We start from the raw sequence: 22688 nt of genomic DNA, 5'->3' as shown, positions 1-22688 counted from the left end.
CCTCCGAACGACCATCCGTGGGCATGGCGCCATCAGTCGGTAGCTCTAGGCACAGCAGCAGTGCCGTCGCTAAGCGACAGCAGGCGGTGCTCAAACTGCTGAGCCTAGGCGATAAAAGGCACACCGCCCAAGAACTATTACAGGGCATCACGGCGCAGACTGATCTGTGGCTGGCACCGCTGAACCTGAAGCCAGGCATGGTTGTGTGTGACAACGGCCGTAACCTGGTGGCGGCTCTGCAACCCGGCAGACTGACACATGTGCCATGCCTGGCCCATGTGTTAAATCTGATAGTTCAGCGTTTCCTCAAGACATACCCCAATCTGTCTGATTTGCTCACGAAGGTGCGCCGCATCTGTGCGCATTTCAGGAAGTCCAGCACAGATGCTGCCACTCTCAGGGCAGCGCAGCGCCCCCTCCAACTGCCCGCTCACCGACTGTTGTGCGACGTGCCCACGAGGTGGAATTCAACACTGACCATGTTATCCAGAGTTTACCAGCAGCGCCGAGCGATTGTAGACTGCCAGATGTCAACTTCCACCAGAACTGGTAGTCAGGTCAGTCAGCTTCCTCAAGTCTACAATGAGGAGTGGACGTGGATGTCTGATATCTGTCAGGTGCTGAGTAACTTTGAGGAGTCAACACAGATGGTCAGTGGCGATGCCGCCATCATCAGCCTCACCATCCCGCTGCTTGGCCTGTTGAAAAACTCTCTGGTCAGCATGAAGTCGGAAGCTTTGCGCTCCTCACAAGAGACAGGGGAAGAAGATTCCATTGTTGATAGCCAAAGCACCCTTAGGTCTGTTTCTCAGCGCATATCAGAGGAGGTGGAGGTGGAGGAGGATGAGGAGGAAGAGGAGGAGAATGTTGGCGAGACACAAGAGGGGACCATTGTTGAGTCCTACACTGTTGAGCGTGTATGGGCAGAAGAAGAGGAGTTGGAGGAGTTGGAGGAGGAGGAAATGGACAGTCAGGCCAGTGAGGGGAGTGAATTCTTACGCGTTGGTACTCTGGCGCATATGGCAGATTTCATGCTAGGCTGCCTATCCCGTGACCCTCGCGTTCAAAGAATTTATTCCAGCACCGATTACTGGGTGTTCACTCTCCTGGACCCACGGTACAAGCAAAATCTTTCCACTCTCATCCCTGGAGAGGAAAGGAGTGTGAGAATGCATGAATACCAGCAGGCCCTGGTGCACAAGCTGAAACAGTATTTCCCTTCTGACAGCGCTAGCGGCAGAGTGCGTAGTTCTGCGGGACAAGTAGCGAGGGAGAGTAGGCGAGCAGGCAGCTTGTCCAGCACTGGCAAGGGTACGCTTTACAAGGCTTTTGCCAGCTTTATGTCACCCCAGCAAGACACTGTCACCTGTCCCCTGTCTCGGCAGAGTAGGGCTGATCTTTACAGAAAGATGGTGAGGGAGTACGTAGCTGACCATACCATCGTCCTAAATGATCACACAGCTCCCTACAACTACTGGGTTTCAAAGCTGGACATGTGGCACGAACTGGCGCTCTACGCCTTGGAGGTTCTTGCCTGCCCTGCCGCTAGCGTCTTGTCAGAGCGGGTTTTCAGTGCAGCTGGTGGCATCATCACCGATAAGCGTACACGCCTGTCGACTGACAGCGCTGACAGGCTGACGCTTATCAAGATGAATAAAGCATGGATTTCTCCTAATTTCAAATCTCCAGCAGGTGAAGGAAGCTCAACCTGAATAATTTATCCACTCCTCCTCCTCCTCATTTTCCTCCTTCTCCTCCTCTTTCTACAGTAAAGCAGAGGAAACTGGCTGTTTTTTGACAGGGCCCACTGGCTCTAGGTATAGTACTTTATGCATTTAATTTTTCTGGAGGGCCACCGACACGGTCCTCTGTTTTAAACAATTTTTGGGAGTGCCACATACAGGCACTCAATCTATTCAATTTTTCTGGAGGGCCACCTTTCCGTTCCTCTGTTTTAAACAATTTTTTGGGACTGCCACATACAGGCACTCAATCTATTCCATTTTTCTGGAGGGCCACCTACCTGCTCCTCTGGTTTAAAAACTTTTTTGGACTGCCACATACAGGCACTCAATCTATTCCATTTTTCTGGAGGGCCACCTACCTGCTCCTCTGGTTTAAAAACTTTTTTGGACTGCCACATACAGGCACTCAATCTATTCCATTTTTCTGGAGGGCCACCTACCTGCTCCTCTGGTTTGAAAACTTTTTTGGACTGCCACATACAGGCACTCAATCTATTCCATTTTTCTGGAGGGCCACCTACCTGCTCCTCTGGTTTGAAACATTTTTTGGACTGCCACATACAGGCACTATCCAAATTGAATTGTCTCCATAGCAGCCTCCACACGTTGTCTCCATTGCTACCTCCAAAAGTCGTCCATATAGCTGCCTCCATACATCGTCCCTTTATCAAACGAGGTTTGTCAGGCCGAAATTTGGGTTGTTTTCATGGATTCCACATCAAAGTTGTTAACTTTGTCGCCACCTTGCTGTGTTATCCACAAAATACACTGGCAAACTTTTACCATTTACGGATATTATTTCAGCGCTTCTTGCGCATCTGTTTACATTCCCCTCACCCGCCATATCCTAAACTTATAAGAACGCTACTACACTTGATCTTATACAAAAGGTTCTTAGAAGTGCTGTTTGGGGAGTAGCCTAGAGACAGGGGCTTGGATTGGCGAAAGCTCGCCTAGCAGCGGAGCGCCAGCTCCATGCGCATCATGCGCTTCTTGCGCATCTGTTTACATTCCCCTCACCCGCCATATCCCAAACTTATAAGAACGCTACTACACTTAACTTGGTGCAGGCTGGGACCGAGTCTGACCCTGGGGCTGGTCATATACTGCCGACGCAGAGGATTGCGGGGCCTACCTCGGTCCAGGTCTCAAAGGCCTACTATACCTCCAAATCCTCCCACCCCTCCTCCACCTCCTCCTCCTCCGAATTACCATCCGTGGGCATGGCACCATCAGTCGGTAGCTCTAGGCACAGCAGCAGTGCCGTTGCTTAGCGACAGCAGGCGGTGCTCAAACTGCTGAGCCTAGGTGATAAAAGGCACACCGCCCAAGAGCTATTGCAGGGCATTCCACATCAAACTTGTTAACTTTGTCGCCACTCTGCTGTGTAAGCCACAAAATATACTGGCAAACTTTTTTCATTTACGGATATTATTTCAGCGCTTCTTGCGCAGATGTTTACATTCCCCTCACCCGCCATATCCCAAACTTATAAGAACGCTACTACACTTGATCTTATCCGAAAGGTTCTTAGAAGTGCTGTTTGGGGAGTAGCCTAGAGACAGGGGCTTGGATTGGCGAAAGCTCGCCTGGCAGCGGAGCGCCAGCTCCATGCCAAGAACCAACTAACATAGTTTTAACTGCAGCACCTTTAATCTACTACTAGTTCACTGCCTCCATACATCGTCCCCTTATCAAACGAGCTGTGTCAGGCAGAATTTTGGATTGTTTTCATGGCTTCCATGTTAACTTTGTCGCCACCCTGCTGTGTAATCCACAAAATATACTGGCAAACTTTTATCATGTACCAATATTATTTGAGCGCTTCTTGCTCACCTCCTTTGGTTCCTCTCTGCTACCCATTGGTTTGAAGCCTGAGTCCATTTAGGGTATGTCGCCATGCCACTCTCTAGCCTTCCGCTGCTGCCGCTGCCTCTGCATGCCGTCCCCTATAGTGTCAGGGTCAATTATTGGATGTTTTAGATGCTATCTAGCTTCATTCTGTCACTCTGTCATGGCCATGCTGTTGGCCATAATTTTGGCATAATGGTGCATTTAAGCAGCCTCAGAGGCATCCATGCATGCTGCCCCTGCTGTTTCCTGTCCATTTCCGTGGTGTTTCCATCCTTTTCTGAGGTTCCCAGGTGTTTGGCCAAGCTTCCCTGTGCAGAGCCTTGGTCCCCTTGAAAAATGCTCGAGTCTCCCATTGACTTCAATGGGGCTCGTTACTCGAAACGAGCACTCGAGCATCGGGAAAAGTTCGTCTCGAATAACGAGTACCCGAGCATTTTAGTGCTCGCTCATCTCTAGTACTTATTGAACCGCCCATATAAACAAATTGCAAACCTAGGTAAAATAAGAAGACTGAGTTTGACTGCTGAAATGCTTTTGTAACATTATAAAATATTTATTTGAGTAGCCATAGAGAATTGTGTAATTGTATCTTGGTATGTGTTGTTATCAGCCTTTAAAAAATTAACTTTTAATTTGGATTTGCTGCCCCTGTAAGGACTCTGGGCAGTTCTTCTAGCCTGAGGAGCCTTCTCCTCTCTGCACTTAGCTGCTTACAGCTCCATCCTGTCTTCTGTATTGTGTGTTATCAAGCAAAATCCTGCTACAGCACTTAGGGGGAAGGACAGAAAGGTTGTATGGTTAAAAAACCCTCTCAGAACACTTGCATAATTGTCAGACCTGGATTATAACTTCACTTTTCACAGTGAAATTCCTGCTTCTTTCATACACAATTCCAGGGCTGCTCCCTAATACATTCTACTGTTTTGCATGGTCTAAGACAGATTGGGCCATGTTAATCAAAACTGGGGCAGTCTGTACCATGTGCAGTTTGCCTGTGGAGAGTGCAGAATGTGTCAGATTCATCAAGGGTCAGACAGTAGGTGTTCTCCTCAAGGAGAGATTGCCAATTAAGGCTACCTTAAAGGCATGTGGAGGCTTAAAGCCATAGATCCATTAGGGAATTCTGGGAAGAATGCAAATAAGTTTTCCAAGGCTTTACATGGAAAACAATGGGGGACATTTACTAAGGGCCCGATTCACGTTTTCACGACGTGTTACCCAAATATTTCAGATTTGCGCCGATTTCCCCTGAATTGCCCCGGGATTTTGTCGCATGCGATCAGATTGTGGCGCATCGGCGCTGGCATGCACGCGAAATCGGGGGGCGTGGCCGAACGAAAACCCGACGGATTCGGAAAAAACGCTGCATGTAAAAAAAAAAGTGTCGCGAAAATTGCACTTACCTTCACTCGGCCCGGCTCGGTGTATTCCAGTGCGTTCCGATGCTCTTCAGCGCAGCAGCGACATCTGGTGGACGGCGGAGGAACTACCTTAATAAATCCTGGCCGGACCCGAATCCAGCGCAGAGAACTCGCTGCTGGATCGCGAATGGACCGGGTAAGTAAATCTTCCCCAATATCTCCTTTTGCTACCTTGTAGGTCATACTTGGCGTTAAGGGGGCTGCCTTTCAAGATAGCAAAAGGAGGCATTGTTTTCCATTTAACACCTTGGAAAACTTATTTGCATTTTTCTAAGATTCATCCAAACTGGCACAGGGTCTCCATGAATCTGGCACCCCCCCACTTTGTTCATGTTGCCGTGTTGTGCCACACATCAGTAATGAATGTGCTGCAAACCTAGACTAAGCAGTAACATACCACTTTAGGTGCACATTTTTTTTGTCTTGTGGGACACAGCTCAGCCGCAACACAAAACTGCTGGTGCAGACACTTTCTAAATACATGTGCAAGCAGTTTGCACATTCTTTTTTTTTTACGCATGATCCAAATATTACTTTTACATCATCAACCACCAACATTATCTTTACATTATGACCAAATAATATGACTACACAGATACCAAATAAAACCCATTGCGCAAAGACCCCAATTGCCACAATTCATTGATATAAAGTGGTGGATAACAGAATACACCAACATTCTGACGGTCATTACAGAGTTTTGATTAAACCTAGACACTTTACATTTGCTTTCCCCATCTTCTCCATTCAGGCCAGGCCACATGAATACTTCTTCTAGTCATGCCCTGTCTCTGTAGAATTTGCAAAACAGACATCTTTGGTTGCTTGTTTTTCCATCAATAACCATATATTTATCTAACAGTGTTCTAAATGCTCCAAATGCTACCTTTGATAATGTCTGTGCCTGCACATTGTAATAATACTCTCGACAAGGTAATAATGAAAATTTGATCCTGCTGTAAAATAATGAATTAAAGGGGTTATCCGGGTTTAAAATTTTTTTTATGGCCGGGCTGGGGAGGGCTATTTAAACACAATAAACATGTACTTACCTCCTCCAGTGCTGCCGATGTCCCGCGCCGCGGCCGGTCTTCTCTGTGCGCCGGTTTCATTACAAGTGCGCACAGAGAGCTTCCGGCCGGCCGGAAGCTCCCATGCGCACCATCTCCCAGCGCCTACAACGCTGAAGGATAGGGACGGATGGGAGGAGCCGTCCACATCGCGGACCGGAAGCTCCCTGTGCGCGGCTTCCGTGCCCCTGTAAACAAACAGGGGCACGGATCGAAGGGACCGCGGCGCGGGACATCAGCGGCGCCGGACGAGGTAAGTACATGTTTATTATGTTTAACTAGCCCTCCCCAGCCCGGCCATAAGAAATTTTTTAAACCCGGATAACCCCTTAAATATAGTTGGGTGGTTTTTTTATGGTGTGTGGGAGTTTTATTTATACAACACAAAAAAAGAAATAAGCAGGGCACCCACCCGATAATGAAAATCTGGAGAAAGCCTTTGACAAACTATCCCAACTATACCAATTTCATGTTGCTGGCTTCATCCTAGCTGGAAATCCAGCTTGATACATCAGTCCTTCTTATAAAATCCTCTACAGCTTATCCTGAAGTAGGCGGGCACTTCCTGGTTGTGTATATACCTACATGCCAACCCCGTAAGAATTCAAAACAAGTCGATAAAAAATGAATCACAAGCAATACATTTTATTAATAATACACAATAATAACACATGTATGATCACCATGACTAAAAACAACCCATAAAAACAATCCCCGCTGGCGCTGATGCAATAAACACACAATGGAATGTAAACATGCGGTCAAGAGGGCACTAGAAACAACAATACAAATGTCCCATTACAAATGGATAAATTATTCACATAATAAAGTTTGGACTACATAGTGCAAATAAACATGAGTGAAAGTGCTAAGTGCATCATTAGGTAAGAGCATACAATTTCATAAACAGTACTAACAATAGTACCCAGTATACAATAAATAGCCGCTCAAAGTAAACTGCTGGTTGGAAATATGCCTACATATAATAAAACAAAATGTAAAGTGCACAGTGCTATAAAGTTCATATACACCAACCAGGCTGCATTATAATCAGGAAAAACCTGAACTGAACCCCGACGCATGTTTCGCCGTCGCTTCCTCAGGGGGTAATGAAAATAGTGAGGTATGAATCAGATTTAAAGCATGAGAGGGGGAGCTCAATGGCCAATCACATACACATGGTACACAATTCATCAAAGCTAAGTAATCGTACTACCTCTAACATCCAATCATATCTACATATCCACCTAGCCCAGTCACCTACTTTACATAAACAGGGTGCGCTATCCACAAAAATACAATATACTACCCATAACCACGTTCCAGGTTGTGACATCAGCTAAGGACACTGAGGCCAGAGCAGCTTTCCCTCACTTCCCATAAGGGTGAGCCCTTCTTTATACCACAAGCAGCTCTAGCACACAGATTATTATACACAAATACACCTTGTATTACACCATGTACTGCTAGACCTATAAACTAATGTGGCCTTATGACTACTATACAATACCTGCTATGATGGATGTGTCAACCAGGATTTTCAGCAGATGCTATCACCCTCCCCTCATCACAGGAAAGGACAGGGGTACAGAGAACAGATGAGACATAGTACACAGAAGTAAATAGTCTTTAATATTGGGTATCAGACTGCCATACTGATATTCGCCCCTTCTCTTCACTGACACGGATATTGCGCAGGGAAGGCTTATGGAAGATAATGGGGGTCATTTATTAAGGGCCCGATTCGCGTTTTCCCGACGTGTTACCCGAATATTTCCGTTTTGCGCCGCTTGTACTTAAATTGCCCCGGGATTTTGGCGCACGCGATCGGATTGTGGCGCATCGGCGCTGGCATGCGCGCGACGGAAATCGGGGGGCGTGGCCGAACGAAAACCCGACGTATTCGGAAAAACCGCCGCATTTAAAACCCGAAAATGTGTCGCATAAGGACCGCTTACCTTCACCTGGTCCAGCTCGGTGCATTCCGGCGCGATGAGTTTACTTTCAGCGCAGCAGCGCCACCTGGTGGACGGCGGAAGAACTACCTTATTAAATCCCGGCCGGACCCGAATCCAGAGCGGAGAAGCCGCCGCTGGAACGCGAATGGACCGGGTAAGTAAATTTGCCCCAATAGGTTCTTTATTAAACTGAGCAGGTGCTGGAGGAGGAGCTCGACTGTGTGTGAAAACAGGGTGTAGACAGAACAGACATGACTTTTATAACCCTATCTTTCTGCAGGATATAGAGTTATGATAAAAGAAGTCCTGAGGAACTTCTTACTAGGACACATTTATCATCACTAAACTGAAGGTAGATGTCCTTTAAGTGAAAAGCAGTGATGACATCTGCCACCCATTCTTACACAAAATTCACTTGCCTGTTGTCTGTGAGGAGAAGAAGGAGGAGACCTAAACTGGAAAGAGCCGTAAGGAAATTATTTTTCAAACAAAAAATTCTGTTCCCAGGCCAGGCTCTCCCTCACCAATTTGAATGAAGAGCTTCTTTCATGCCCCCATCATGCTTAAAGGGACACTGTCACCAAATGTCAACCTTTAATAGTACAGTACTACAGTTTTGCTATTTCTAGTTATTTATCAAATAATTGCATGCTTCAACTGACTTGTGGGGCTTGAAATCATGGAATTATTATCATTATGGTAAAAAAGCAATACAAATCCCTACATGTCCCAATTTTATGAATAAAAATGTAGATATAACCATCAACGATTTTGATGAACCTAAAAATGTCCAAACAAGTAAATATCCCTGCTACAAAAAGAGCCCTGACACTGCTCGGTAGATGGAATACAATATGGTCACAATATGGTGATACAATATGTTTTTTTATTTTCATTTTAACCCCTTCTGGTCTAAGCCATTTTAAAAATTTGCCCTGTGTCATTATAGGAGGTTATACGTTTGTTATGTTTTAACATATCCAGGGGATTTTGACCATGTTTACTCCTCACACATTGTACTTCAAAGTAATAGAAAAATGTAGATCTCTTTTGTGTTTAGTTATGAAAATATGTTCACTTTTTATGTTTTATTTGATTATTGCATGGGATGGGACTGCAGGGGACTAATTTTTTTAATTGCACTTTTTAAAAAAACTTTTTTCACAGTTTTATTTTGTACCAGGGTGGGACATGGACAAGTGATCATTGTAATATATGCTGCAATACATTAGTATTCAGTCAGCCTATGCATTCTAAATAGGCTACAGCTGCACTGTTAGATCGTGCACGATCCTAACAGGCTGCTACTGAAGGCAGTCCTGGGATTCTTATCAGAACTCAGGGTTGCCATGCATCGTTGCGCCAATGCACTCTAGACGCCGCGCTGAGTATGACAGCGACGTCTATGGGATTAAACAGGCGGGATTGCGATAAATGCGTTCCCGGCTGTTACTGTGGAATCTCGCGGTGATCGCACCGGCTCATCTTCTAAGCCCAGGTGATCGCCATGACATGATTCTACGTCATGGTGCGTAGAATCACATCAATGTGTGAGAAGGGGTTACACAGGAAATGGATACTTTTAAAAACAAAACAAAACTGATTTAAAGTATATATAAAACTTTGGTATCATTAAGATCATGCTAATTGGCAGAACGCTCATCGCCAGATATGACATGTTAGCAAGCAAGGGAAATGACATAAAAAATGTTGCAATGACAAAATATTTTGGGGGTAATGCACCTGCTCTTTTAAAGGGAACCAGTCACCAAAAACAGGCACTGTGGGGGTCATTTATTAAGGGCCCGATTCGCGTTTTCCCGACGTGTTACCCGAATATTTCCGTTTTGCGCCGCTTGTACTTAAATTGCCCCGGGATTTTGGCGCACGCGATCTGATTGTGGCGCATCGGCGCTGGCATGCACGCGACGGAAATCGGGGGGCGTGGCCGAACGAAAACCCGACGTATTCGGAAAAACCGCCGCATTTAAAAACCGAAAATGTGTCGCATAAGGACCGCTTACCTTCACCTGGTCCGAGGTGGTGCATTCCGGCGCGATGAGTTTACTTTCAGCGCAGCAGCGCCACCTGGTGGACGGCGGAAGAACTACCTTATTAAATCCCGGCCGGACCCGAATCCAGAGCGGAGAAGCCGCCGCTGGAACGCGAATGGACCGGGTAAGTAAATTTGCCCCTGTGTCTTTGTTGTAAAGTGCAAAGCATGCGTCCAAGCTTAAATCTCCATCCTCCCGCCATTCAAATCTTTCTGCAAACTTTTTCTCCCCTTCTCTATGTTGGCCCCACCCACTACCACGTGACTCTGCCCATGGTGAAAAGATTTGCAGTTTCCCACAAAATGCTCACTGCTAAATACACCAAGTAAAATAGAGCCACAGCATTCTGGTAAGGACAGGACGAGGACTTCCTGTCTGCTCAAGTCAAGATTTGAAGAGACACAGAGCTTTCAGTCAAAGAAGGAGGTGTGGTTTACTGGCAGCCTAGGAGAAAATTTGACTCTTCTCTACAGAACTTTACTCATGTCTACTAATTTGCACATCATAATGTTAGATTTTAAAAGTGGAAACAAGACCCATGTTGATTTTCCATCTGGTCCGTGAGCCTGTTACAGGGTAACTTGTCCTTGATACTGGGAAAGTGTACGGTTCTAGATGAGTGTGTTTTCTAAGGGATATTACTGTAACTAGCTGTCTACTACTATACACATGATTCAAGAATTGCCAAATATGAACACCGAGGGGATTTATCGCCAATCGCCAGTGTCTCAGAGCAAAACTAGTTGTTTAGGACGACCAATCAGAGCTTAGCTTTCACTTGTGGTAAATCTCCATTTCTTCAAACATTACCGTATATACCGGCGTATAAGACGACTTTTGAAGACAGAAAAATCTTCTGTCTTCTCTGGGGTCGTCTTATACGCCGGTAATCGTCTTATACGGCGGGTCCCGGTGCATGGAGAGGGCTCACGGGCTGAGCCCTCTCCATAGCCGGTAAGTCTTTGCTGCATATTGCAGCAAAGGCTTACCGGTAACACCTGCGATCGGTGCTTGCACAGCGATGGCTGCCGGCAGCCTCAAAAAGCTGCCGGCAGCCTCAAAAAGACATCGGGGTGCATACTCACCCTCCGTTGGCCCCGATGTCCGCGCGGATCGTCTTCCACGCAGTCTTCTTTCTTCTGCTGGGCGCCACCATGCTTTTCCCCGGGGCGGCGCCTAGTATGACGTCAGCAGCGGCGCGTCATACTAGGCGCCGTCCAGGGGAGAACAATGGCGGCGCCCGGCACGAAGTTAGTGAAGAAAGAAGACGGGCGCCGAAGCCAGAAGAGGACCCACGCGGACATCGGGGGAGCAGCGCTGCAGGTCGGGGCCACCGGAGGGTGAGTATATACATTTATTATTTTCTATTAATGCTGGGCTGGCTGGATATTACTGGGGGCAGTGCTGTATACTACTGGGGGCTGTGCTGTATACTACTGGGGGCTGTGCTGTATACTACTGGGGGCAGTGCTGTATACTACTGGGGGCTGTGCTGTATACTACTGGGGGCAGTGCTGTATACTACTGGGGGCTGTGCTGTATACTACTGGGGGCTGTGCTGTATACTACTGGGGGCTGTGCTGTATACTACTGGGGGCAGTGCTGTATACTACTGGGGGCTGTGCTGTATACTACTGGGGGCTGTGCTGTATACTACTGGGGGCAGTGCTGTATACTACTGGGGGCTGTGCTGTATACTACTGGGGGCAGTGCTGTATACTACTGGGGGCTGTGCTGTATACTACTGGGGGCTGTGCTGTATACTACTGGGGGCAGTGCTGTATACTACTGGGGGCTGTGCTGTATACTACTGGGGGCTGTGCTGTATACTACTGGGGGCTGTGCTGTATACTACTGGGGGCTGTGCTGTAATGGTAATGTTGTTGTTGTATGCCTTATGTTTATGAGCGACAGTTTTCCTGCTATATACCTGCATGTCATAAGAATTTAAATTAAAAAAAGGACCATGTTAAATTCAAATCTGTTTTTTTTTTATTTTTACCGGTGTTTTGTATGCGTTGGAAAAGGGGTAGTCTTATACGGCGAATATATCTTAAACTCTATATTTTAAACAGGAAAGTAGGGGGGTCGTCTTATACGCCGGAATATACTGTACATTATGTTACATTTATGTAAAATAGAGAATTACTCCACAATGAAAAAAATAGTCTTTAAGTGGTTAAACAGCTGAAATACAAAATCTGGCAGAATTTTGCTTTAGTCTACAGTCTCCAGAAGAAAAGTAAAGGATCTGGCCTAGATAGGACATGTGTTGTGTTTTACAATGCATTAAAACTAGGAAAGAGGCGTAATTACAGTGACAACACCAGTATAACTGTAGAGTGAAATTATAGAAGGACATATTTTGTATTTTATGAGGTTCGTTTTTCCAGTTAACTATAGGTCTGTAAGCTTTATTTTAGACTCATTTTAAACATTTGAGGAATCTAAAAAGAATTATTGTATGATGTGGAAATTCATCATTAGGCAACTTCGCCAAAGCCAGAAAAAGATGGGGATTACCTTCACACACTATATAGTGTACCTTTGTCTGATTTTTTTTTCTAGCAAAAAAATATTTTAAAATTATATCAATCTTGAGCTCCCAAATCTATCCGTGAAAAATGTATCTCATAAAAGAAAGGTCACCATCACAAACTTCTGGGCCTAATAAAGGAAAATGTTCAGGGTCTCAATGGCTCCGTCTCAGATTTCTAAGTTGTTTTTAGAAATAGACCCTGGAGTATGTGTGTATGTAAAAGATTATTAGCTTCCCTGGGTATAAGGAGGTAGTAGTTATATGACATACTTCTAGCTGATCACTGATGGGAGCCATGATGCTAGAAGTGAAGCACATAGATGGTGAGCTTAATCATGTCCATAAATACCTAATACTAATCCCCCTAGAGAAAGCTAAACACTTTCTCGATGAAGAGGGTCAACATAGGGATAGAAATTGCAGCCAAGTCCCATCAAACGTTGCACAAATCCACCAAAAGTGCCTGAAGGTCAAGAAGGGCTGTGCTATCCAGTACTATTCAACTATGCACAACTTATCTGCCACACACAGACCACCGTGTCCTGAGATAGGAGAGTGGGATGTACAACATTGTGTACCTGCAAACCACACAGCCAAGATAGACAATAAGGTCCTTCCATTACAGAACTGGAGGTGATATTTGTTGGAGTGGGTTCCAGCAGTCCCCCCCCCTCCCCCAATTGTATGCCATTTCTAGATAATAAAGGGAATGTTCCTCTTCTGAATGAGATAACTGGATAAAACACCTGCTTATCATAAAGTCAACTACTTGTACAAAAAATAAAAAATATATGACTACATAACTGCTCTGGAGGTGCTGTGCTTGGACCTGGAAGTGAGATCGATTTCACCAGTTGCAACATTCCTGGACATTTAAAAGAGCCTGTGTGTCATCTACATGTAAATATGTGACATTTGGAAATATTTTTGTTGAGCGGTTGGGAAGATGTTTTACAATAGTCGTATTGTTTTCAGTGTGTGAGTTTCACACCTCACATCGTCTACTATGTTAAATTGGAAAGTTTCACAATTTTAAGTTAGGAAACATTAGTCTTGAAATAGTAGACTTGGTTGGAAATCAAGGGTGACAGGGGCACCGGTCTGTAACATGGGCGTCAGATACATTAGAACTCAATGTGATGACCTAATGAGATCACAAAGCCATGAATCATAAAGCCTAGACTTCTTGTGCCCAGTTCTTACTATGAATGCTCAGCTCATGCACACTTTCAGTATGTTTCTTCTGGATTTCATATCCCTCCATAATTTCTTAATAAGATGCAGGTGATTTCCACGTTTCAAGCTTGTAATAGTTATTCAGGAATCCCTTCCTTCTTAAAAGCCATATGTGCTTTTTCCATGCTCCATGACAGAGACTCAAATAAAATTTGCCCCATTCTGGATAAGAAGAATTTATACTTTCATTTACTGTAATATTTCAATGAGAGTTTGGTACCTCTTCATAGCACCTAACAGATCATTTGATAGAAAAGTTAACTTTTTAGACATTTAAGGTTCCTAAATCATTTGGAAAGAACGTTATGATAATATTTAAGAAGAAAATGTTTCTTGCTCTTCTTTTGATCTATTAAAATGTTCCATGTCTGGAACGTCCTGTTAATTAAAGGACGCATGCAGCAGAATGGAAAACAATGAATTCTTTGTTGCACGTCTCTTGTGGTTGAAATGGACTGACTATACATCACTGCTCTAGCTCTTCAGATGTTCTTTCTGCCTTCAAACTATGAATTTCATTACAGGATTATTCTTAAAAGTTTAATGTTGTAATTGACTAACATGTTGGGCCGCTTCTGCCATGAGGCGGGGTGAAGATCCCGCCTCAGGCGGCAGATGAACAAATCCTGAGATGAGTGGCAGAATTGCCTTTTTAAAATATGTGATTCGGGAAGCCACCCGAATCAAACACCACAAGTACAGACCTACCTCTGTCAATATTAATGACATCTGTGTCTCATGGCATCTGTATGCTCGGACCCAGATAGCCCTTGATGATTTCATCACACGCTGCCCACGTCCCTGTACAAGCCAGAAGGTAAGTATTAGTTTTATTGTTTTATTACTGGCCGCATCCTGGGGTGGGGGGTCTGTAAGGTATTATGTGGAGGGCTGTGTATTATTCAATGTGTGGACTGCATGTGCAGTGTGGGGATGGGCTGTATACACACTATGGGGGCTGCATGTAGTCTGTGTGTGGGGGATATATAAACTGTGGGGTAGGGCTGAATAAACACTGTGTGGGGGGGCTGTATTTAAACTGTGTGGGGCTGTATCTAAACTATGTGGACGGGCTGTATCTAAACTGTGTGTATGGGGAGCCTGCATCTAAACTGTGTGTGTGGGGGGGGGGGCTGTACCTACACTGTGTGGGGGCTGTATCTAAACTGTGTGGAGGGACTGTATCTAAACTGTGTGGTGGCTGCATCTAAATTGTGGGGGGCTTTATCTAAAGTATATGGGGAGGCTGTATCTAAACCGTCTGTGGGGGCTGTATCTAAACTGTGCGTGTGGGAAGGCTGTATCTAAACTGTGTGTGTGTGGGGTGTATCTTAACTGTGGATGGCTTGTATATAGGCTGTGGGGGCTCTATATATAGGCTGCGGGGCCACTGTGTATAGGCTGCTTGGGCCCTGTATATAGGCTGTGGGGGCACTGTACATAGACTATGAGGGGACTGTATGTATAGACTATGAGGGGGTGCTGTATATAAAGACTTGTGGGGGCCCTGTATACAAAGACTTGTGGGGGCCCTGTATATATAGACTTGTGGGGACCCTGTATATATAGACTTGTGGGGGTGCTGTAGATATATACTTGTGGGGGCCCTGTTTATATAGACTTGTGGGCGTGCTGTAGATATAGACTTGTGGGGGTGCTGTAGATATAGACGTGTGGGGGCCCTGTTTATATAGACTTGTGGGCGTGCTGTAGATATAGACTTGTGGGGGTGCTGTATATCGAATTGTGGGGGCACTGATCACATGATTTTTAAATGCATTGGGGCACATTTACTTACCTGGTCCCTGCGCAATCCCCGATCCGGACTGTCCGACAAGGATGAACTCTGCCGTGATTCATGAAGATTGTGCGCCTGATTTCCTGCATGTGTCGCTTCCCCACTCTGGTCCGCCAGAGTTTACCTTCTTCTCCCCGGTGAATGTAAGTGCTTGGCTTGTGACACAAATTTAAATGTTAAATCCTGCGCATACTCCAAATCCGTCGGGCCGCCTGCCAATTTGTGTCGCATGAAAGCTAGGGCAATTGCAACACAAAACAATCGTGTGTGACAAAATCCCTGACGCGATCTCCGAAAATTCGGGGAAAACCGACGAAAATGCAGCCGCATTGAGAGAAATGCATTATTAAATATATGTGTGTTATTAGGTAATAGGAAAATTTGTTACATTGATAATTCTTATTATTAATAGTAAAAGACAAAACCAATATTGTTACTGCTATAAATAACTTACATCTTACATCTTGCATCTGGTGATGTGCTTTGCCTTGATTATTTGCACTGCATGCAAGCATTGTATTATCCTTATACTGTAAGTGACTTTTGTATTTTTATGGGCGCAGTGTGGAGATGCATGGAGGAAGGTACTAAATGTCACTAATGTCTCTGTGTCACAGACTGACTTACTGTGTGGGCGCTTTTTAAAACATTTGTCTATAAATTGAGTAGCCGAATATAGCAGGGTACAGGAGTAGGCTACCGGGGGAGGGAGGGGCAAGGGGAGGGGGGTCTGGCAGTGTTTAATTTTTCACCCCGGGCAGCAAAAAGACTGGAATCGTCCCTGCTGAGGTGACATAGATTACCACACAGTGGATATAGGGGTCACAGTTGAAACCCTGAATGCCAGTTCCATATTCCTGTTGGGAGCCTGTTAAATGTCACTGGCAAAGTCGCAGTGATTTAAATGCCGCTGGTGACTTTTCCGGTGGCATTTAATGCCTGTAATTAGGTGCCAACACCAATCACAGTTTTTTCTGCTAGAGCCAAACTGATTAAATTTAGGGTTGTACCAAACCCAAATATTAACATGTCCACTCATCACTACTTGTCACAGAATCACTTTATTCAGGCTGCATCTTGTGGTTATTTAAGGTTAAAGCCCAAAGTCATTTTTTCTTTTGGCCTGCATATATTCCCCATTAGGCACCTTAATATATGGAGCTTCTGATAAGTGTAAGGCTACAGGCACACTGTCGTATTGGGGACATATATACTGCCGATTTATATTTGCCGTATATACGTCCCCCAGACGCCACCCAACTGTTCCATAGCAGGGAGAAAAATAGGACATGTCCTATCTTTCTCAGGAACACGGCACTGTGCAAAATATATTACTATGGAGAGGGTCGGGGGTGAGCAACACTCCTCTTCCTTCTTTATCCGGCGCCGATGTGTGCCCTCTGTGCTACGGTACGGCGGGCACATGTCGTGTGAGTGTAGCCTAACACTATGAGGACAGTGCCAATTGTGACAATTATCAGCCAATACATAATGCACAAGGCTGTGGTCTTTTGGGTCTGAGCTTTTATAACAGCAGGTAGGTGGAAATGCCAGGTAAGTAACAGGGTTCCAGAAATTCCCTCAACTCCTTACTGACATGGAAAATATATGACTAGATAAGATAAGATTAAGTGACTGCCTAGTTAATTCCATAGAAACATTTGCAACTTTTTGTCTATCTGCTATGTTTGTAGGTATGGGGGGGGGGGGGGGTACAGTTTACTATTATGATGTACACTATTTATTGTTAAATAATTTTAAGAAATTGATTTAAATGTTTAGAGAAGCATATGCAGCTATATAAGGCACTTAAACCTTGATTCAATCCAAAACCTTTTGCTAAATAAAACTGCACAGAGCTATTATTAAAGGGAACCTGTCAGCAGAAATTTACGTCATAAACCACTACCAGTTTGTTGCCAAGCAGCTAAACACCTTCCAGATTATGTTTCTTTCATGACCCGGCATTTTGGTATCAACCAGAAAATCAACTTTGAAATGAGATGTAGAATGGTTAGATGTAGAATGGTATAGTCAAGGAGGCTGAGAGTTTAACACTGAAGTCAAGCTCTCCCTGCCTTACAACACTCCCTTCCCTGTATTTGATGGCCCTGCATCTAGGGACATCACTAATGAGATCTTCTGAAGTCTGGTGCATGATGTCCATCACAGCAGAGGAGGTGTTCTGAGGTGGAGAGATCTTTTTTCCTATAATACTTTTTAAGTCAAGGTTATATCTGTTACATACATGAAATGGTACAAATGTTAGACTCATTTTCATTTAGGCTACAAATTATCTATCCAAGTTGATAACAAAACCAAATTCAGATACATTGAAGTGGAGAGATTTTGACTCTAGTACTAAACACTCCATCTCTATTACTTTATGCAGCCAATTTACATCTCACTTCAAAAATGATTTTCTGGATGACGCCCCCACACTGGGCCATGAAAGTAACATGATCTGGAAGGCGTTGAGCTGCTTGGATACATACTGGTAGTGGTTTATTACAACAATTTCTGATGACAGTTTCCCTTTAAAGGGATTACCCCATATCAGCTGTTTCTGAAATTCTGAATTTGGAACCCTTGAGGTGGGAATGCTCGTTTACTCTGTTCATAAATTTGAAACATCTACATATTCTTTACAGTGTTATATATGTTTTATTTACATAGTCATGAATCTCATAAAATTTTCACAGTACACCTTTCTGTGGACCTTTCCAAAGGACCTTTGCATGGATTCTTCGAGTAAGAGGTCGAATGTGTAGTGGTAACTGATTTTTTTATTTTTTTTTTCAAATATTTTTTTATTTTTTTATGAGTATGTCTGTCCCCCTAATGTTTTAATGCATATAAACCAGCTCTCTTAATTTGGATCGGACAGGCATCATACTCTCTAGATATGTCACACATGATGGATATGTACTACAATGCCCCTTTAAAATATAAAATACAGATTCTTTAGAATGAAGTTTGTATTTTTTTTTACAAAGGTATTTTACTGGTTGAAGTTGTTAGCTCATATGTTATCAATATATCTCTGCTCTCTTTTATCGGAACTGAAATGTTGTGTCTGTTAAAGATGTGGCATCACCAACATGGAATGTAAATGTTTGCCTTTGCACAAATAAATCGCTTTAATAGTCATAGATTATTAACCCCTACGGGACACAGCATATTTTGGCCTAAAGGACGCTGCCCCATTTTTCAAATCTGGCCTGTGTCACTATAAGTGGTTATAGCGTGGGAACGCTGTGAGATATCCAGGGGATTTTGAGATTGTTTTCTCGTGACACATTGTACTTCAAATTAGTTTAAAAATTTGGATGAAATCTTTTGCGTTTAGTTATGAAAAAAAACAAAATTTGGCAAAAATTTTGAAAAATTCTTTATTTTCAACGTTCTAAATTCTCTACTTTTGATTCAGAAAGTCATAGCACCCAAATAAATTCATAACTTACATTTCCCAAATGTCTGCTTTATGTTGGCATGGTTTTTTCAGATTCCACATATTTTACTAGAATGTTATGAGGCTCAGAATTTGGGTGCCATTTTTCACATTTTTTGTAAAATCGCCAAAACCTGTATTTAGATGGACCTGCTCAACTTCTAATTGACACTGAGAGGCCTAAATAATAGCGAGACTCATAAATTACCCCATTGTGGAAACTACACCCCTCAACGTATGAAAAACCACTTTTAAGAAGTTTGTTAACCCTTTACGTGTTTTATAGGGGTTAAAACAAAATGGAGGTGGAGTCTGCAAATTGTAATATTTTTTCACAATACACTCATTTTGGGTGGAAAATTAAACATTTGTAATGGATAAAATGAAAAAAGGCTCCACAAAGTTTGATACGCAATTTCTCCCGAGTACACGGATCCCCCATATGTGGTGGTAACCTGCTGTATGGGCGCACGGCCGGGCAGAGAAGGGAAGGAGGCACCATGCAGATCAGATTTGCTATGTCACATTGTACAGGCTATAATTTTTTTCTTTTTTTTTATTGAGGACCTATAGGGGCTTATTTCTTTTGCCACATGAGATGCACTTTTCTAATACATAATTTTGGGGCATCTATAGCTAATTGGTGAGATTTAATTAACTCTTTGTTGGTGGAGGAAATGAAAATCATCAATTTTTAGGAAAATTTTTATGTGTTTTTTTTTTTTTGGCCGTTTTTTGGCTCTCTATAGACCTGCTTACACTATATAAATGTATTAGGATGTCACACAGCCATGCAACCACCATGACCATAGTGGCAGTATTTCTGCTCAAAATTGACACAGCAGACTCGCACATTGTTGCGTTTTACCTTTTCTTGACCCAGGACAACTTTGAGTGAGCATAACCTCCTTTGTGGAGAAAGGGTCTTACAGTGAGATGGTTGCAACTTAGTAGGACAACTTTTTCATTAGCATACACAATTAAAAAGAAGAATCTTTTCTCTTTGTGTTTTTCTTTTATTTAAGAAATAGGACAATGGCCAATGGCATAACTCTTAATCACTCCACTTAAGTTATGATGGGCTACAGGTAAAAGCAAAGGTTGTTATCCAGCTATCCCTATAAGTCATTGCTCTCAATGATTTAACAGTTAACCCCAATATACATCAACACTGTACTAAAATTAGTCTGGGTCATCACTTGGTCCTGTGACCCATCTTTCCAATTGCATGTATAATGTGACACATGGTGATATTGTAGAGCAAAGTCAATGTATTATTTAGACCACTTTGAGGCTCGGATCATGAGATTGCACTTACTTTATTTAGTTGTGTAATCCTCACTGCATGGAAACTGCATTATTACGATTATTTAGCAATGCACCGTTATAGTTTATGTATATTTTTTTCTTTAGTGTGTTCACATGCAGCTTTAATAATATAACATGCTATTTTTTTCACCCAAGTCTCAGAGGGGGGTGTGATTAGCATTTCCTCTTTTGTCCTAAACTTGCAAGAATGCACAGCACATCTGCACAGAATTAGGATGGTATTTCTTCCTGTTATGTATTCTTCTGGAGGGCTCTGCAGTCAAATCTTGTAATCTACACTTGTTTTTTGGCATCTTTTTAATGTAGATATTTAACAGCTAGAAATTTAAACCAAAAGTGAAATGTGAAAGTCAATGGGGCACATTTACTAAGGGTCCACGGACCACGATTCCGTTGGGTTTTCCCGAATATTTCTGGTTTTGGCCGTTTTGAGCCGAATTGCCCCAAGTTTTTGGTGCACACGATCAGATTGTGGCGCATCGGCTTGCATGCAACAGAAATTGGGGGGGTGTGGCCATCTGACAAACCGTGGAATTTAAAAAACGAAATGTGTCGCAAGATCATGCACTTACAAGCACCAGGAAGAAGAAGGTGAACTCCAGCGGACCTCAGCGCAGCAGCGGCACCTGGAAATTGGAAATAGGACGCACAACCTTAGTGATTCGCGCCGGACCCGAATCCTCATCGGACAAGATCGCTACAGGACTGGGTAAGTAAATGTGCCCCAATGTTTTAGTTTAAACAGTATCAGAAAAATTTCAGATATATGGAATTCTGAGTGAAATAAAGCAAATTTTCTGACACCCTGGGTACAAAAGCTATACGTTTTGACAATCTGCCTTACTCCAGTCCTTGTATAATTGTGAAATCTTGAACACTGAGGAAAACAGTATAGTCACATAATAACATTGTAAAAATGGTTAACAAAAGGCAAATTGTTATAAAGTTTGACATAATGGGGAGTAATGAGTAATGTCTGCCTTATTAGGAAAATTGCAGTTTGTACAACTCTGTAATATAAGGGAGCATCTGTCTGATGCATCTACAGATGGAGAATACCATCTCAAATCTATACATTTACCTGCCATATAAAGAGTTTGCCTAAGGAAAATGGACATGTAGTGAGTCAAGACATCATCAGGCAGTAATCCAAACAGGCATTTCTCTGGTATGAAAAGCACCGGGAGAGATCAGAAGGCTATAACTGTACTGGCATGAGATATATTTTGGGGATAATGTATAATTAGGTTTACTGGTTAGTAGATGATTCTGATAAATCCAAAATTAGTGAGTGAACATTTCCTTCCATGCATTCATGGCTTTCATTGGTGTACTGGAAACTTTGACGGAAAGCATTTGGGAATGTCTTGTGTATTTCATTGTAGTCTCAATAATTTGATGTAATCATGTAGAAGAGAAATAATCTGCATGCTGTTCCATCTTGTCAGTTTTTTATGGCTTCTAGGGAGGCTGAATAAACCAATGCCCATGTATTTTGTATTTTCTTCATAGGTTTTCTGCAAGGTTTTTGTCATAATTTCTTTACTATAGATTATTGGAGGTCGTGATGAAGAACATTCTACTAGGCCTGGCAGACAATCTGCCCAGCCTGACAGATTCTGGTAGGGCCACTAGTTAAAAGGGTTGCTCTGTTTAATCTAGCCCAGACCTGTACCATAAATCACTTGCTCCCTGAGCCATATCAGGTCTTTGAATAGTTCAGTAGGCTTCCGTATGTAATGACATGCAACAGAATTGTTCTGGGGTCACTTACCCAGCAAATACTTTTCTGCTCTCCTAGCCTCCCCCACTGGTATACATATATATATATATATATATATATATATATACACTCACCGCCCACTTTATTAGGTACACCTGTCCAACTGCTCGTTAACACTTAATTTCTAATCAGCCAATCACATGGCGGCAACTCAGTGCATTTAGGCATGTAGACATGGTCAAGACAATCTCCTGCAGTTCAAACCGAGCATCAGTATGGGGAAGAAAGGTGATTTGAGTGCCTTTGAACATGGCATGGTTGTTGGTGCCAGAAGGGCTGGTCTGAGTATTTCAGAAACTGCTGATCTACTGGGATTTTCACACACAACCATCTCTAGGGTTTACAGAGAATGGTCTGAAAAAGAAAAAACATCCAGTGAGCGGCAGTTCTGTGGGCGGAAATGCCTTGTTGATGCCAGAGGTCAGAGGAGAATGGGCAGACTGGCTCGAG

This window comes from Engystomops pustulosus, chromosome 1 (assembly GCF_040894005.1).
Source record: "Engystomops pustulosus chromosome 1, aEngPut4.maternal, whole genome shotgun sequence".
NCBI lineage: Eukaryota > Metazoa > Chordata > Amphibia > Anura > Leptodactylidae > Engystomops > Engystomops pustulosus.
This window is presented reverse-complemented; position numbering follows the sequence as displayed.